Consider the following 13,223-nt stretch of genomic DNA (forward strand, 5'->3'; position numbering starts at 1 on the left):
GGTTTTTCAAATACTCTTTCACTCATTTCATCTACAAACGACATAATTACTTGGCCCGAAAACGTCAGCTAAATTATCCCACATTGATTTAGCAAGATGAAACTGAAACGGATGGAGATCCTCCAGAAGGTAACTCCTTGTTTCTTTATCTCAGGTTATTTCTGGCAAAGAGGGCGTGTTAGAGTTAATGTTAGCTGCGTTAAAGTTACCTGTGTTAGAGTTAATGTTAATTGTGTTAGAGTTAATGTTAGCTGTGTTAGAGTTAATGTTAGCTGTGTTAGAGTTAATGTTAGTTGTGTTAGAGTTAATGTTACCCGCATTAATGTTAGCTGTGTTAGAGTTAATGTTAGTTGTGTTAGAGTTAATGTTATCCGCATTAATGTTAGCTGAGTTAGAGTCAATGTTACCTGCGTTAGAGGTAATGTTAGCTGTGTTAGAAATAATGTTAGCTGTGTTAGAGTTAATGTTGCCTGCGTTAGAGTTAATGTTACCTGCATTAATGTTAGCTGAGTTAGAGTTAATGTTACTTGCGTTAGAGTTAATGTTAGCTGAGTTAGAGTCAATGTTAGCTGTGCTAGAGTTAATGTTAGCTGTATTAGATGTACTGTTAGCTGTATTAGAGTTAATATTAGCTGTGTTAGAGTTAATTTTAGCTGTGTAAGAGTTAATGTTAGCTGTGTTAGAGTTAATGTTACCCGCGTTAATGTTACCTGCGTTAGAGTTAATGTTAGCTGAGTTAGAGTCAATGTTAGCTGTGTTAGAGTTAATGTTAGCCGTGTTAGAGTTAATGTTAGCTGTATTAGATGTAATGTTAGCTGTGTTAGAGGTACTATTAGCTGTGTTAGAGTTAATGTTACCTGTGTTAGAGTCAATGTTACCTGCGTTAGAGTTAATGTTAGCTGTGTTAGAGTTAATGTTACCTGCGTTAATGTTAGCTGAGTTAGAGTTAATGTTACCTGCATTAGAGTTAATGTTAGTTGTGTTAGAATTAATGTTAACTGTGTTAGAGTTAATGTTAACTCTGTTAGAGTTAATGTTAGCTGTGTTAGAGTTAATGTTAGCTGTGTTAGAGTTCACTTCCCACAGTGAGTAAATTATAAAAGTTTTTTTTTTATCTTTGCTTATTGCTTTAAATACAAATCTGAATAACAGATGCAATAATAACAATTAACTATAAACACCAATTGGGTGCTTATTCAGATGGGCACACAAGGCACACATGATGGCAAGTAAAAGTCAAGAAATAAAAAAAATTGAGTAAAACTTGCGGAAAATGCTGTTTTACAGTTGTTTTAAAAATAAAAACGAGAAATTTTAATTTCTTTCTGTTTTACAACCAACTCTCCATTCACATTCAACATGTTGACTTTTCTAGGTTTTCAGGTATGCCGACAACGTTGGGGGATGTCCATTCTGAAAGCCGTTCTTAACATGAGGAGGTTAGAGATGTCTATTCTGAAAGCCATTCATAACATGTGGAGGTAGGGGATGTCTATTCTGAAAGTCGTTCTTAACATGGGGGATTGTGGGGGGTGTTTATTCGTTGTAATCATACTCGAAAACTTATTAAAAATCGATTTTTCCAATATGAACGGTGAGTTGGACTTATGTAAAAAAAAAAAAATTTTTTTTACCAAATTAACTTTTTTTTTTATAAAATTTCTTTTTATAAAATTTCTTTTTATAAAATTTCTTTTTATAAAATTTCTTTTTATAAAATATCTTTTTATAAAATTTCTTTTTATAAAATTTCTTTTTATAAAATTTCTTTTTATAAAATTTCTTTTCATAAAATTTCTTTTCATAAAATTTCTTTTTATAAAATTTCTTTTTATAAAATTTCTTTTTATAAAATTTCTTTTTATAAAATTTCTTTTTATAAAATTTCTTTTTATAAAATTTCTTTTTATAAAATTTCTTTTCATAAAATTTCTTTTTATAAAATTTCTTTTCATAAAATTTCTTTTTATAAAATTTCTTTTTATAAAATTTCTTTTTATAAGATTTTTTTCATAAAATTTCTTTTCATAAAATTTCTTTTTATAAAATTTCTTTTATAAATTTCTTTTTATAAAATTTCTTTTATAAATTTCTTTTTATAAAATTTCTTTTCATAAAATTTCTTTTCATAAAATTTCTTTTTATAAAATTTCTTTTTATAAAATTTCTTTTCATAAGATTTCTTTTTATAAAATTTCTTTTCATAAAATTTCTTTTCATAAAATTTCTTTTCATAAAATTTCTTTTTATAAAATTTCTTTTTATAAAATTTTATTTTATAAAATTTCTTTTTATAAAATTTCTTTTTATAATATTTCTTTTCATAAAATTTCTTCTTATAAAATTTCTTTTTATAAGATTTTTTTCATAAAATTTCTTTTCATAAAATTTCTTTTTATAAAATTTCTTTTCATAAAATTTCTTTTTATAAAATTTCTTTTTATAAAATTTCTTTTATAAAATTTCTTTTTATAAAATTTCTTTTCATAAAATTTCTTTTCATAAAATGTCTTTTTATAAAATTTTTTGTTCATAAAATTTCTTTTCATAAAATTTCTTTTCATAAAATTTCTTTTTATAAAATTTGTTTTTATAAAATTTCTTTTTATAAGATTTTTTTCATAAAATTTCTTTTCATAAAATTTCTTTTTATAAAATTTCTTTTATAAATTTCTTTTTATAAAATTTCTTTTATAAATTTCTTTTTATAAAATTTCTTTTCATAAAATTTCTTTTCATAAAATTTCTTTTTATAAAATTTCTTTTTATAAAATTTCTTTTCATAAGATTTCTTTTTATAAAATTTCTTTTCATAAATTTCTTTTCATAAAATTTCTTTTTATAAAATTTCTTTTCATAAAATTTCTTTTTATAAAATTTCTTTTTATAAAATTTCTTTTTATAAAATTTCTTTTTATAAAATTTCTTTTTATAATATTTCTTTTCATAAAATTTCTTCTTATAAAATTTCTTTTTATAAGATTTTTTTCATAAAATTTCTTTTCATAAAATTTCTTTTTATAAAATTTCTTTTCATAAAATTTCTTTTTATAAAATTTCTTTTATAAAATTTCTTTTTATAAAATTTCTTTTCATAAAATTTCTTTTCATAAAATGTCTTTTTATAAAATTTTTTGTTCATAAAATTTCTTTTCATAAAATTTCTTTTCATAAAATTTCTTTTTATAAAATTTCTTTTTATAAAATTTCTTTTTATAAAATTTCTTTTTATAAGATTTTTTTCATAAAATTTCTTTTCATAAAATTTCTTTTTATAAAATTTCTTTTATAAATTTCTTTTTATAAAATTTCTTTTATAAATTTCTTTTTATAAAATTTCTTTTCATAAAATTTCTTTTCATAAAATTTCTTTTTATAAAATTTCTTTTTATAAAATTTCTTTTCATAAGATTTCTTTTTATAAAATTTCTTTTCATAAGATTTCTTTTTATAAAATTTCTTTTCATAAATTTCTTTTCATAAAATTTCTTTTTATAAAATTTCTTTTCATAAAATTTCTTTTTATAAAATTTCTTTTCATAAAATTTCTTTTTATAAAATTTCTTTTTATAAAATTTCTTTTTATAAAATTTCTTTTTATAAAATTTCTTTTTATAATATTTCTTTTCATAAAATTTCTTCTTATAAAATTTCTTTTTATAAGATTTTTTTCATAAAATTTCTTTTCATAAAATTTCTTTTTATAAAATTTCTTTTCATAAAATTTCTTTTTATAAAATTTCTTTTCATAAAATTTCTTTTTATAAAATTTCTTTTCATAAAATTTCTTTTTATAAAATTTCTTTTCATAAAATTTCTTTTTATAAAATTTCTTTTTATAAAATTTCTTTTATAAAATTTCTTTTTATAAAATTTCTTTTCATAAAATTTCTTTTCATAAAATGTCTTTTTATAAAATTTTTTGTTCATAAAATTTCTTTTCATAAAATTTCTTTTCATAAAATTTCTTTTTATAAAATTTGTTTTTATAAAATTTCTTTTTATAAGATTTTTTTCATAAAATTTCTTTTCATAAAATTTCTTTTTATAAAATTTCTTTTATAAATTTCTTTTTATAAAATTTCTTTTATAAATTTCTTTTTATAAAATTTCTTTTCATAAAATTTCTTTTCATAAAATTTCTTTTTATAAAATTTCTTTTTATAAAATTTCTTTTCATAAGATTTCTTTTTATAAAATTTCTTTTCATAAATTTCTTTTCATAAAATTTCTTTTTATAAAATTTCTTTTCATAAAATTTCTTTTTATAAAATTTCTTTTTATAAAATTTCTTTTTATAAAATTTCTTTTTATAAAATTTCTTTTTATAATATTTCTTTTCATAAAATTTCTTCTTATAAAATTTCTTTTTATAAGATTTTTTTCATAAAATTTCTTTTCATAAAATTTCTTTTTATAAAATTTCTTTTCATAAAATTTCTTTTTATAAAATTTCTTTTATAAAATTTCTTTTTATAAAATTTCTTTTCATAAAATTTCTTTTCATAAAATGTCTTTTTATAAAATTTTTTGTTCATAAAATTTCTTTTCATAAAATTTCTTTTCATAAAATTTCTTTTTATAAAATTTCTTTTTATAAAATTTCTTTTTATAAGATTTTTTTCATAAAATTTCTTTTCATAAAATTTCTTTTTATAAAATTTCTTTTATAAATTTCTTTTTATAAAATTTCTTTTATAAATTTCTTTTTATAAAATTTCTTTTCATAAAATTTCTTTTCATAAAATTTCTTTTTATAAAATTTCTTTTTATAAAATTTCTTTTCATAAGATTTCTTTTTATAAAATTTCTTTTCATAAGATTTCTTTTTATAAAATTTCTTTTCATAAATTTCTTTTCATAAAATTTCTTTTTATAAAATTTCTTTTCATAAAATTTCTTTTTATAAAATTTCTTTTCATAAAATTTCTTTTTATAAAATTTCTTTTTATAAAATTTCTTTTTATAAAATTTCTTTTTATAAAATTTCTTTTTATAATATTTCTTTTCATAAAATTTCTTCTTATAAAATTTCTTTTTATAAGATTTTTTTCATAAAATTTCTTTTCATAAAATTTCTTTTTATAAAATTTCTTTTCATAAAATTTCTTTTTATAAAATTTCTTTTCATAAAATTTCTTTTTATAAAATTTCTTTTCATAAAATTTCTTTTTATAAAATTTCTTTTCATAAAATTTCTTTTCATAAAATTTCTTTTTATAAAATTTTTTCTTATAAAATTTTTCATAAAATTGTATTAATAAAAGCGAAATAATTTGATTTTTAAATTAAATTATTTTGCTTTTCTTAATACAATTTTATAAAAAATTATAAAAACAACTCTTTCATTTATATATATATATATATATATATATATATATATATATATATATATATATATATATATATATATATATAAGTACGATTGTTGAATGTTATATTTTCGATTACTTTTCATTTAGGGGTAGGGGAGGGGCGCATGTGCGCAAGTTAACAAAAACAAAACACGATTGAATAGTAACGAAATTTAAATTTCCGTTCCATTTTTATAACAACCATAAAACAGAACGTTCTCCGCAAGTTTTACCAGAAAGTATATTATAATATTACATATTATCATAATAGGCACTTCTGCATGACCGTGCCATGATGTGAATGTCTGTATTTTAGTTTAAAGAATGGACGATAGAGAGCGTGTGTCAATTGAACCGGGGTCGATAAATTGTATCACTCATTGGAAAAAAACAAAAAAAACAAAAACAATATTAATAAAAATTTCTATAAATTTTTATAAATAAATAACTAGTAAATGTGTAGTTTAGCGGCGTAAATTATTTGTCAGCAAATTTATAAAAAATTATTTATTTTTACATAAAACATTATTAGATCCAAACCAGAAAAAATTCATTTTTATTATTCTTTTATCATTTTTTGTTAGACTAAATGTATGATATTCGAAGCCGCCATATTGCTTTTAAAATTTGGCCTTTCTAATGTTTGACCGATTGGACTTTTTAAGGCCAAATTTGGCCTTTTTTACGTTCTTTCAGTACAAAAAATATGGCGACCAAAAACAGTTCATGAACGAGCATAAAAAAAAGGCAAAATTTAACGTTAATAAGGTCAATCCGTCAAAACCTTAGAAAGGCCAAATTTTCAAAACAAGATGGCGACCTCGATTGTCGTACATTTAGTCTAATAGAAAAAAAGTTGAAGAAATAATAAAAATGAATTTTTTTCGGTTTTATTTCAGCCTTAGGGTGTAATAATGTATTTTATATAAAAATAAATAATTTTTATAAATTTTTGTCAAATAATTTACGTTGCTAAACTACACATTAGCCTAATAACATATATTTAAATTATATTTTGCTCTATTGACAAACCAAAAATTATATTTTGAGGTACTTATACAGTTTAATGACGACATTAAAAAATGGAAATATTGAAAAAAAAATTTTTTGTACGTACCTGTTATAGACTGAAGTTCTTCGAAAAAAAATTTCACTTCATTTGATCAAGTAGTTTTGTTTTTTTTACAGCGAAAAACAATTATTTATCACGACGACGTCAACGTGCCCATTTTGGAAATGTACCTAGCAGAATACCTCCATTTTAGGCCAGATTTCGCAATCTAGCCTTTTTTTTTCGCCAGAATGATGCGCACATCACATCTGCAATTTTTTTCCGTTTTTTTTATTTTTAAAGCAGAATACTATTGAATATGCCAAGAAATTGAAGAATGCAAAGAACTGAAAAATTTTTTACGCGATTATTTTCGAAACATGCGCAGTAGTGTTTACCGATGTATTGGAAAATTCAAAATGGTGCCCGACACTCTCTTTAACATGGTAAGTTTGGGAAAAGGTGTTATAAATAATAAACTACACAAAATACTATTTAAAAAACACCGAATATATGTCAACTTATGTCACGGTAATATATATTGAGCGAATTTCTAACAGTACTTTGTCTAGTTTATTATTTATAACGTCTTTTCCTGAAGTTACTGTGTTAAAGAGTGACTCTGGCGCCATTTTGAATTTTCCAATACATCGGTAAACACTGTATGCTTTTCGAGCTGAATAAACATGTTACATTGAATAAAAACACTAAAAACATATCCATATACAGTAATACAAACCCTAAGTTTTTTTTTTAAATTCGAAAATTTCGGTTGCACATTTCTAATTTTTCTAATATTTTATTCTTTTTATTTTCTTCTGTTACAAATTAAAAAAAAAAAAAAAACCACTCCAAAAATGGCATCTGTCTTCGCAAAAAAAAAAAAAAAAATTCTCATTCTGGTGGGAAAAAAAAGGGCTAGATTGGCCTAAAATGGAGGTATTCTGCTACGTAGGGCAGTTACCTGCCCTTGGGGAAAGGTACCTGCCCTTAGGGAATTCCTCCACTGCAATAACATTTCCAAAATGGCCACGTTGACGTAGCCGTGATAAATAATTGTTTTTCGCTGTAAAAAAAAAAAAAAACTACTTGATCAAATGAAGTGAAATTTTTTTTCGAAGAACTTCAGTCTATAACAGGTACGTACAAAAAATTTTTTTTTCAATATTTCCATTTTTTAATGTCGTAATTAAACTGTATAAGTACCTATTTTGATTATGTTTATACAATCTTACTGTGAAAAAAAAAACAAAAAACAAAAAAAACACAACAAATAAACTATCTTTGTGTAAAAAACAAACAAACAAACAAACAAAAAATCTTAAACCGCTATAAATGTTTCATGTTTTTAAAATTACATTTTGCTAAAATTATATTTTCATATATTTTTTATACTAAAATGATATGTTCATATATTTTTATACTAAAATTATATTTGCATATATTTTTATACAATCTTATTGTGAAAAAAAATTATATATTGCTACATTTTATACAATCGTACAGGAAAAACTCCCCAAATAATTCTAAAAAAATCTGTAAATGTTTTGGTGTTTCTACACTTTATCGCCGAAATTGGAGACGCCATTTTATTTCACGCACCTGCTGTCCAAATGCAAGGGAGAAATCAGTATTTTAAACTATGGTCGAAGTTAGAAATAAATAACAAAAATATTAAACTTCCGGAAAGAACTATGAAAAACAGTAAATAAAGAAAGTGAAAGAGAACATATGTCCATAATTGTTTAATTGGAAATGTTTTGATTTAATTAATGAAAAAGGGAAAGATTTTCATGGAACATTTTTTTTTTGTATTAAAAACAGAAAATGAAATGAAATATTCATAATGGTTTAAACTGGGCGCGAGCGCCATTTGAGAACCAAAACATTTACTGTATAAAAATTTATCAAAATATAATCGTAAAAACATTTATTGAAAAGTTTATTTTATAATTTAGAAATAATATAGAAAAGTTTATTTTATAATTTAGAAATATAATTTTAATAAAACAATTTTGTAATGAAAACAACATTGGATTTTTATAAAATAGTTTTTTTTTTTCGAACAAATAAATAATTTTAAACATTAAATAAATAAATAATTTTAAACATTAAATAAATAAATAATTTTAAACATTAAATAAATAAATAATTTTAAACATTAAATAAAGTAATAAATGTTAATTTTAGGTTAATTTATTCTTTCCGGAAACAATCGTTTCGTTCTCCAGTTTAAATTTTTTGTTATTTATTTCATGCTTCGGCCATACTTTAAAATAATGATTTCTCCCTTGCATTTAAACTGCAGGTGCGTGAAATAAAATGGTGTCTCCAGTTTCGACGGTAAATTGTAGAAGTGCCCATGTTTTTAACATTTATTTTATTTTCACTTCACTCATTTAAAAGAAAGGTGCTAGTGCAGAGAGTGATCCGCGCTATTTTTTAAATCGTATTTCCACGTTTAATTAAAGTTTTATGATATTTTTTTTTATTCAATTGTAAGGTTTAAGTACAGAATAGGTACAAAACACCCCCTCCCCATGTTAAGAATGGCTTTTTAAATAATAACGTTATTATTTCAGCACGGATCAATCTCTGCATGAGTACCAAAAGAAATAATGTTAAAACATTAAAATTATTTTTTTACACAAAAAATGTTTCACTTTTCCTATATTTTCTGTGTTATTTATTTCGTTATTATATATTTTTACGTTCTCGGAGACATTTGAGGTTTACAGAACGGTCGCTTGCTTGGCACTGTCATGCAGAAGTGCCTTATAATACAATATATTATTATAATACAAATTCAGTACATCATATTTCCGAGTAATTCTTAATAATACTAACTATAAATTTAGTAAATGAAAATGTGTTTACTACTACTACTACTACTACTACTACTACTAATAATAATAATAATAATTCGTCTAAGAATGTGATAAATTTAGTTAAAATATCTGTTGGAAGATGTTTGGTCGGAGGCACCAAATTATCTATCACCGTCTAAAAACATAGGAAGTAATGTCTACAACAATAAAATGTCTCGAGAAATATGCCGGAATGCCAAAGTTTTTTTTTTTTTTAATTATTATAAACGAAAAACGAATAGAGAAATCAACAAATACACAGATGTACCTACCAGGTGTTGCCCGGAATCCAATAAATTCATTAAAGGTATTTAACTACACAAAAAAACAAAAACAAAAAAAAAAACAACAATTCGGCGGCATATTAACTGCGTATAACCAGCAGGAAGTTAGCAGTTACTGGAAGTAGACGGCGAAAGTCAAATTTTCGTTCCCTGATTAAAACAGTTCCATATGTAGTTAGTGTTTCAATAAAAAAAATCACATGTTTTCTTTTAACACATGTACGAAGTGATCGGTCTGATAGAACGTAGGTACACTCTTAAAACATCACAAAAAAAATCTGATGCGAGCAATGTTGTCAGATTCTGTAAACACATAGATAACCCCTTAAACTAAGAGCAGACAACTCCAAATCCTTACCTCCAAAGAAAAAAAGAAACTTATGGTGTAAGGGGGATAACTCTTAGTGATATATCCTGCGGTGGGTGGCCGTAATAAAAGGATATTCAAGAAAGGTATTCCACAAGGAAAATAAATGGATAAAGAGGTTCTGAAGTAATAAAGAAATAGAGAAGTTTATTGAGAATATTTACAGAGACAGCATGTTACGTTTTTAAGTGTTCCCGCCCAGGGAAGGCTCTCACAACCGGTGACCGGTCGGTGATAACGTTTTTTCGATAAAAAGTTCCGGCGGTGAATTGCTCATCTCGCCATAACACCTCCCCCTAAGACAATTTCTCCCAAGAGAATTTGGCTTAGTATCGTTTGCTTTTTGGCTTGGGGCTCAGCCGGTTAACTTTTCTTTTCACCCTTGTACTTTTTCTCCTCAATATCGTTTGAGTGGATGGAGTTGGTGGAGAAGCTGGAACTCTCAAATCTAGAGTAAGTTCTGTTGAGGGTTGGGGAATATTAAAAGAATCATACAAAACCTCTAGGGGCAGGTCATTTTCTTCTGCCTGTTTGTAGTCATCAGTGTGTCGAGGTCTTAGCTGATTTATATGCCTGCGACAGTTGAATTTATTACTTCTTACAGAATATAGCATGTGTCCGATTCTTTTCATGATAATCCCCTCCTCCCAAAAATTTTTTCCACTCCTGTAATTCAGGAAGAATATTCTGTCACCAGGTTTGTAAAACCTTGTTGGAAAATTTTCTTCTGTTGTTGTTACTCTGGTTGCACTTGGTAAAATTCTGTCAAATACAGATCTGATTTTCCGTGCAAACATCAGTTTGGCTGGTGACGAACCGGTATCAGTGTTTGGGTTCGGAGTTATCCTGTACACCGATAAAAATTGTTCAAGACTCTTCTCGTCAGTGTCCATGCCTTGGTTTTTCTTCAAGGCTCTTTTGAATGTATCGACGAACCTCTCTGCTAGGCCATTTGGCCTTGGGTGGTAGATTGCCATTGTTAAATGTTCAATGGCTAGAGCCTTGCAGAATTCTTAAAATTCTTTGCTGGTAAATTGGGTGCCGTTGTCGCTGACAATAGTTTTAGGCACTCCAAAACGACTGAAGAGAACTCTTAGTGCATCTATTGTACTCATCGAAGTAGGGTGTTTGTATTTAAACACTTCTGGCCATTTTGTGAAACTGTCGACGACCACTAAGAAATAATGTCCATTTAAAGGACCTGCATAATCGATATGTAACCGAGTCCATGGTGTATCAGTCTTTGGCCACGGTTGTATCTGCACGGATGGTGCCTTTACTGCTAGCTGACACCCTTGACACTCTCTTACGAGTTTTTCAATGTCCTGGTCCATCCTAGGCCAATACGTATATCCACACATTAAAGCTTTCATTCTCTACATGCTTGGATGACCACTATGAAATTCTTTTAAAATTCTTCTCTGAAGCGTAGTCGGTATGACGACTCTGTCTGCGTACATCAAGGTTTGAGCACAAATGGAAAATGGTAAAATTTTAGGGTCCTTCTTTGATTTTCCATTTAGTTGCACCAACTTTTTCATTTTCACAATATGATCATCCTTTTCTGCTGTCTTATTTATTTTGTCTAGAGTCACTGGTAACTCTCTGATTGTGTTGCACAGTAATCCGGAGAGTTCTTTTTCCTCTGTCAATGCAGCTATTACTGTGTCTTCCAAAGGTTCAGCACACTTTTGGATTTTGCATGTCCGATATTTTTGGATGAAATGTACTCCATTTTAAAGTTATAATTTAGTAGAATTATGCTCCATCGTTGGAGTCTGTTCGCAGTGTGTAGGTATGCCATTTTAGAGCCAAAAATAGTCAATAAGGGTTTGTGGTCGGTTTGCAAAGTAAACATCCTTCCATGAATAAATCTATGGAATGGCATAAATAATCGCCAAGCTTTCTTTTACAATTTGAGAATAGTTTCTTTCAGCCGGCAAAAGTGATCTGGATGCATGGGTTATTGGCTTTGTTGATCCAACATTATTGGGTGCTGGCATCCTCTGGATTGCTTCTGTTCTCTGAGGATCCGGTCTTCTGCCTTGGCTGTCGATAATTTGACCAAGATATTTTATCTGTTTTTAAAAGAATTCATATTTTTCGGCACTTAACTTGAAACCAAATTCCTCAATTCTTTGGAAAACTGCTCTGATGTGTTCCTTATGTTCCTGTACATTTTTACTTTTGACGAGGATGTCATCCAAATATGCGATTGCAACATCTAAATCAGCAAGCATCGTATCCATTATTTGCTGAAATAGTGCTGGGGCCACTTTTAATCCAAAAGGAAGTCTTTTTAGTCGGAAAAGTCCTAGATGGGTATTGATACACAAATACTTAGAACATTCTTCACTGACTTTTACCTGAAGGTAAGCTTCCGATAAGTCGATTTTGGAGAAAATTCTACCTCCATTCAGCTTTGTAAAAATATCTTTAGGAGATGGAAGTGGATAACTATAATCCATCAGACAGTCATTAAGGCCTGTAGAAAAATCGGCACATACCCGAATCTTCTTATTTTTCTTTTTAACATACACAGTGGTGCTCGCCCACTCAGAATAGTCAACTTTTTCGACTACACCATTCTTCTGTAGTCTTTTTAGTTCAATTTCAATATCTTCTTTTGAAGAAAAAGGCACATTTCTTTTTGGTCTAAAAACAGGTTTCACATTCTGTTTTAATTCAAAATTTACTTCAGTTTTGGTGCACACTCCTAATCCCTCTGAAAAAACTTTGGGGAATTCAATTTTTGACACTGCCAGAAAATGGTCATTTTGTTTGGAATTTTTCTTTTCCAACGCTCTTACATTATTGCAAAATGAATTTATGGGTAGCTCCCATAAATCAAACAAAACAATCCAATCAATTCCAAAAAGGCAAGAATTTATTCCTGGAACAACTGAAAGGTTTGAGGAAAAAGTTTTCGATCCAAGAAAAACATTGCAATTAAATTCTCCCATGAATTTGAATCGCTCTCCGGAAACACCTTTTGCAATTTTTTGTGTTTTTCTCAGGTTTGGACCACCAATTCTCTTCCAGGTCACTTCGTCAATAATTGATATGTCGCTACCTGTGTCTAAAAGTAGCTTCACTGAGTGACCATTTATTTGTGTGTGAACGAATTTTCGTTTCCCTCCTTGTTTTATTTCTTCTTTGGACAAGACAACATTTACTTTTGGCTTCCATTTCCGTCTTTTGTCTTGCTTAGTTCGGCAGTGGGATGCCCGGTGTCCCACTAGGCCACATTTGGTACAACGTTGGTCTTTATAAGGGCAGTTTTTTCTTAAGTGCGGACCC

At 26.1% G+C, this 13,223-nt stretch overlaps 1 protein-coding gene across 2 annotated transcripts in view; it reads right to left on the minus strand.

Annotated features, from left to right (window-relative positions):
• The window catches only part of LOC145269305 (uncharacterized), a 63,069-nt gene extending 53,170 nt beyond the window's left edge, over positions 1 to 9,899 (minus strand). Inside the window, exon 1 of one of the 2 annotated variants that reach the window (XM_080125006.1) lies at positions 9,545 to 9,890. The gene's annotated coding sequence lies outside the window, so the exon portion shown is untranslated. Of the gene's footprint in view, positions 1 to 9,544 lie in introns of both variants that reach the window. The other variant, XM_080125007.1, reaches the window with a different exon arrangement.
• Positions 9,900 to 13,223: the final 3,324 nt, after the last annotated feature.

Source organism: Euprymna scolopes, chromosome 45, assembly GCF_053919585.1.
Source record: "Euprymna scolopes isolate OS-2025 chromosome 45, ASM5391958v1, whole genome shotgun sequence".
Lineage (NCBI taxonomy): Eukaryota > Metazoa > Mollusca > Cephalopoda > Sepiida > Sepiolidae > Euprymna > Euprymna scolopes.